Below are 6,367 nucleotides of genomic sequence, written 5' to 3' on the forward strand. Positions count from 1 at the left end.
ATATGCAGGCAAAACCCTAGAGTGGGGGAAAAGTTTAGAGAAAGATTTTCTCTACTTAAGTTGGGTACCAGCTTTGGCTGTGTAAGGGTGTTGGAGCAAAGCAAGAAAGGAGCAGGGAGGTTGAGCCTTGGGCAGTAGTCTGGAGATTTACACGTGTAGAAAATGGCGTGGGAACCTTCTTCAACTTTTTTTTATGTTTTTTCAAGACAAGGTTTCTCTAGCTCTCCAAGAACTTGCTTTGTAGACCAGGCTGACCTTGAACTCACAGAGACCTGCCAGCCTCTGCCTCCCGAGTGCTGAGATTAAAGGTGTGCGCCACCCCTGCCCTGCTTTATTCAACTTTTTTTTTCTAAAGGAAATAAGAAAATAGTTTATTCTGAGCCAATTAAGAGAAGCTGTGACCTGATGCTGATACAGGTTACCTTGAATGATGTTTTTTATTACTGGCCTTGTTGCCCGGAAGTGAGTTCCTGCTTAGTCCTAAACATGGAGGTCTGCGAGGTCCATGATTAGAGGAGTCTTTCTGTGCTGTGTGCTAAACAGCACTAATGGAGAACAAGGCCTGAATCCTATGACAGTCTCCTGTGGGAAGGGGGACAGCAGCAGGCAGACAGCGGACAACCCCTCATGGGGAACGGTTCCAGACGCTGTAGTCAGAGGTGACCACAGAACCGCCTCCAAGAAATGACCAGAAGCCTAGGAGACTCAGACTTGTACAGAGCCATTTTCAGTCACATCTAAAGGACAAGGTGACTCTAATTGACACCTAGATTCAGATATTTCTGTGTTCTTGATGCATTCTGAGGGTTGGATAAGGCTGTCCTTATTATCCTGATTAATAAGGAAGTTGGGGTGCCTAAGTTTACCCAAAGCAAAAAAAAAAAAAAAAAAAAAAAAAAATTCTACCCTTAAATAAAGCTAGCTGAAAAGCCCTGCTCAGATGTCAGCCTGCTAATTATATACTCAGCAGACATGGCAGGTACAAAGATTAAATTCACCCACGGGGAAAAAAAAAAGTGTAAGGGAAGAGCGAGGGATCAGGTTTTTCAGCAGTATAAATCTCCGTAGCTGCCAGGGCTGTTCAGACAGCACAAGCAGAACTAAGCATTTAGTTCTGTGTCACCCAGCGAAACAAGGTCATCGTGTCCAGGTTTTCTACATTGTTGTGACTTCCAGAGATGATGAGTTAGTCTGATTCTCTCTCTTTCCCATGTCTGGATTGGAACTGACCTTCTCAACGTCCAGGTCTGGGCCAGCAATCCAAGGGCTAACCCTCGCCACCTCAGGACTTTGCCACACAGCGAGCAGGACTAAAACACAGTCCCTTTCTCCCGCGCACGCCTAGCCTGTGAGGCAGCGTCGCCTAGGACAACAGTCTTGGAACTAGCTGACTTTCCTGAGATGTGTGGGCTACTTTTCTATGGAACACTTCTAGCATTTGGTCTTCCTGAAACCTAGGAGAACCAGTGTCACGCTGGTGCCCCAGGGTGATGTCAGGATGAAGACCCTCCAATATATAGCCCATCAGTAATTGGCCTTTTATTGGCTAAGTACTATATGGATATACTTCATTTATTTATCCATTCTTCAGTAGATTGGATAGATTATTTTAAAATATTTTCTATAAAATACCTATATTAGGAATATGAAAGGAGATATTGGTACACATGATATCAGCATTAATATGATAAAATATTGTCATAAATAGTGTTAATATTAGGTGAAACTACTAAAGCAACTTTTTAAGAAAGCAAAACCTAGGAGCTGAGCATGGTAGAGCATCTCTGCCCTTCTGGCACTTAAGAAGCAGAAGCAGGCCATCTTGGGCTGCACAGTCAAATCCAGTCTCAAAAAACAAAACAAAACCAAAACTCAAACAAACCATCAACAAAAAGGACCAAAACAAACTCCTCCCCTCCTCAACTGTTAGACAGATATGATTTTGTTTGCCTACAGTCTCAGTGCTTGGGGAAGATCTGGAACCCGGGAGTTTAAGGCTACCTATGCCAACATAGTGAGACCCTGTCTCAAAGATTACAAAGGAGAGAGAGAGAGAGAGAGAGAGAGAGAGAGAGAGAGAGAGAGAGAGAGAGAGAGAGAGAGAGAGAACAACCTAAAACACAGTTTGCCAGAACTTATATAATACTTTTGAAAATAGTTGAAGATACGTAGTATGAACTTTTCAGAGCATTCTTAAGACCATTATTTTTAAAAAGTTTAATTTATGGCTAAAAATTTTGCACTTTTTCCCTGGTTTCCATTAGTGAACTATTCTACAGAAACACACCTTCCTTCCACAGACACTTCTAGAAGGCTGAGAAAAGCGAGTTTGTCCCAGCCTTTTATGAGGCCAGTATAATCTAGATGATGTCGAAATAGAAGGACAGAAAAAGAACTGACAGTTACATGCTAATCTCTCCCATAAAACCCTGAAGAAAGTAATTAGCTAATTGAATCCAGTGACATATATTACAAAAGACATCTTTATGAGGGAAGTTCATTCCAGGAATGCAAAGCTTGTTAGCATTGGAAAAAGCATTGGTATTCACATCAACAAGAATGGGAGAAGAGAGGTAAGATGATCTCCCAGACAGAGACATTTTTATATAAAACTTAACGTTCTTTTATAATAATAAGAATTCTGATCATATTAAGACAAAGAGATGCCTTTATTCTAACAAGTAATATCTAAAAAATACAGTAAATATTATACCTAGTAATATTTTTGTAATAAAAGTTTTGTCTCTAAGAAACATTTAATAATGTCCACTTAGTACCATATTAATAGTATAGGTTTTTTTGTTTATTGTTTCTTTTCTTTTTTTTGGCTCAGGTTTATTATGACAAAGATAGGTTCCCACCTCACCTCTGGGCAGGGAGCTCTTGTACCTTTCCTTGGAAACCCCATTTAGAGAGTCACACACAACCCCACTCCCCATGCTCAAGTCCTAGGAACCTCCTGAGAAAGAAGGACAGACAAGCAGGGTCTTCTGCTCACAGGCACCACCAGAGAGCACCTGAACTCTTGCTGAAGGAATGTATGGGGCGACAGCTTAGACCGACCTGAGGGATGAGAGATGCTCTCACAGATCTTTTCTGCAAGCATAGGACCCAGCTGCTACTCCAAGGAGACACTGCTTACTCCATGAACCCGCTGTTGAAAGGAATTGTTTTGGTCTATGCTTTTGTTGATGGTTTTGTTTGGTGTGCACCAGGGTCTCGCAGTCCATGCTCTGTGGCCTGAGAGGCCAGGCTGTGCAGTGGTACCAGCAGTGACTGCAATTTATGCTCCAACACGTCAACCTGGGACTGCTGCCTGTGCGCCTGCTCCCTCACAGCCTATCTGCTCCTGCTGTGGGGTTTGGAGCCACTAGTGAGGTCCTCCCTCCTTGAGCAAACAGAGCATCCCATCTGGAGATGGGCTTTGCCTCTCCCAACTCTGGCACCACTGCCCACAGTATTGACAAAGCGCTGGGAACCACTGGCCTCTTCAATACTGCATTCATCCACATCTGTGTGGCAAGTGTCTCCCTGCCATCACACAAGGCAGCAGCAGCAGCCTAGGAGGATGCAACTCCCTCTGTTTGCACATGGAGGCTGGCATGTTGCAGCTCTACAGAGCCCCGGGGAGCCCTCTGGTCCTCTTCCAACCGGAGCAGCAGCTATAGCAAGGCCTGGTGGGAGTCGGCCCAGGGCTGTGGGGATGAGAGCCTGGTAGATGGTCCAGCGTGTGCCACAGGTTCAGTGTCTATCGCAAGTGATGAGGAAAGGCTGGTATAAACTTGCACAAAGGACTCTGAGACAGGGCCTCCAGAAAACCCCACGGCACACACTCTGCCCCTGGGCCTGTAGATATGCGCAGTACCGCCTACTGTCAACCCTAGAAACCATGGCACAAACAGCTCTCAGGAGCCCCACGTGGTTCGCGTCTCTAAGTGGGGTAGCTTTCTTCTTTTGGTGGCTGCGTGGTCCTGGGTGCACACCATAATATGTTTCCTTAAATGATACAGCAGTACAATAAAGCAAAACAAACCAACAAATAAGTGAAAATTAAAAAGAAAGAGATAAAATGGTCTTTGTTAGCAGGTGATATAATTACATGGGTAGGAAGTACAAAAGAATTAAACAGATAACCGGGAAGGATTAATAAATTAACTTAGCCAGGTTGATGAACATAGTTAACATAGTAGAAAACAAAGCTTATTTATAATGTACAGGGGAAAGCCCCTTTGCAACAGCCGTGACTTAGAGTGGAAAGTGATGCCTGCATTTACAAAAGCTTTCAGAGGGTATATGAACAAAAACCTGAAGGGTCACCCGTACAGTAGATGAAATCATAGGCTCTGACACAAGGATGTGGCTGTGAAGAAATTACTTCATCTCTCCTGGGGCTCCGCTCCTTTGTCTGTCAGTGTGGGGCAGCAGCAGGGTTCCAATGAGTGTGTTGTCACATCGACTGAATGGCAAGTGCTTAGGACAGGAAGTGCTGCACACAGGTCTAACATCGTCACCTTGGAGCCTGGGGTATTATCCGGTCATTCTCGGGGAGTTCTGGAAGCTGCCTTGGAGAATTCCACTGGCCTGGAGTATGGGGGAGACAGCACCTACAACCCCACAGCTGGGGAGGTAGGTGAAGGACATATTGCTTCCCGTCGGTGTTGATGTCCCCAGCCACATGCGGCTACTGAGTGCCTGAGCTACAGCTGGCCCATACCGACAATACTCACTGGGTTTCGAAGACATTATGAAAATAACATGATGTTGTGGGGAGCTGCGGGCTGCGTTCCTGCCACCCCGGGCTCCCGGCCGCCTGGCTAGCTTATGCCCCGAAATAACAACACACAAATTGTATTCATATAAACACTGCTTGGCCCATTAGCTCTAGCCCTTACTGGCTAATTCTCATATCCTGATCAACCCATCTCTAATTATCTGTGTAGCACCAGTCTTACCAGGAAAGATTCAGCATGTCTGACCTGGCGGCTTGCTTCATTGCGTCTGGCTCTGAGAGGAGCTGCCCTGCATCTGAGCTCACTTCCTCTTCCTCCCAGCATTCTGTTCTGTTTACTCCACCCACCTAAGGGATAACCTATCAAATGGGCCAAGGCAGTTTGTTTATTGACAAATGACCTTCCTCCATCAACATGATTCAATTTTTATATTGACTATATGTTAAAATGGTATTTTAGCCATATTAGGTTATGTTATAGTATTGATATTGGCTTTGGGCTTAGGAAGATGGTTCAGTGGGTACGGATGTTTGCTGCCCTCCAGCACCTGTGTAAAAGACAGGCCGTCTGCTGGAGGCAGAGACAAGTAGATCCTGGGAGTTCTCTGACCAGTGGGAATGGTGAGCTTCTCGAATTCACTGAGACACCGTCTCAACGAATAAGGTGTAAAGTGACAGAGGAGGAAGACACTTGATGTCCTCCTCTGGCTTCCTCATGAGTGCAGGATGCATGCATTCAAACACACACACAAACACACACGCTATTGAGTTCACTTGTGTTTGTGTGTTTGTATAGTTTTGTGTATTTGGGGCAGGGTCTCACTATGGATGCTGGGCTTGTCTTAAACTTGCAATTATCGTGCCTCGGCCTCCCAAGTGTTTGGATTATTGGGTACTATGCCCAGCTTTTTAGGCGCTAGTGTATCTACAAGAAAATTCACAATTACCATTTGAATCTCAATAGGACAGTGCTGCTTTACACCATATAGATGAGAATGGAGTCCTTGAAAGACATGGTTCAGGTCATGTCCTACTCTGCTTAGAATTCTCCACTGATACACACTGCACTCACCAGAAACAATCTTGACTAGATCTTGCGTGAGTGATCAAACTCATGCCTCCCCCATCTACAACCAATACAGACTGTAATGAACTTGAGCAAATTAATAAGTCACAAATAGTTTTCTGGACTCTTCAAAATTTAGGTTCTGGTCTTCTGATATATCTTAAGGCAACCAACCAGACATCCTGATGGAGAAACAAGTTTTCTCATCTCAATAATGCTCTCATGAGCCTTGACTCAGTCTCTGGTAGCTCCTGAAGCTTCCTTGAATTTGCCTGCTTGGACCTCACTGTCTATAGCTACTTCTCCCTTTCCTTACACGCATGGGGTACTAGAGCTTGAATCTAGAACCTCCTGAATGTGCACTACCACTAGGCAACACCTCCATCCCTAGTCCCTTTCCCCTCCCTGCTCTTCTCAGCAGCAAGCAGGATACAAGCAGACACTTTAGAGTTTTCCATTGTCCCTTTCCTGGACTAAAACATTCAAGGACTGGTGAGATGGCTCAACGGATAAAGAAGTGAAGTGTGTCCAGCTTGAGAATCTGATTTTGATATCTGAGACCCACATGGCAG

This window comes from Chionomys nivalis, chromosome 14, assembly GCF_950005125.1.
Source record: "Chionomys nivalis chromosome 14, mChiNiv1.1, whole genome shotgun sequence".
Lineage (NCBI taxonomy): Eukaryota > Metazoa > Chordata > Mammalia > Rodentia > Cricetidae > Chionomys > Chionomys nivalis.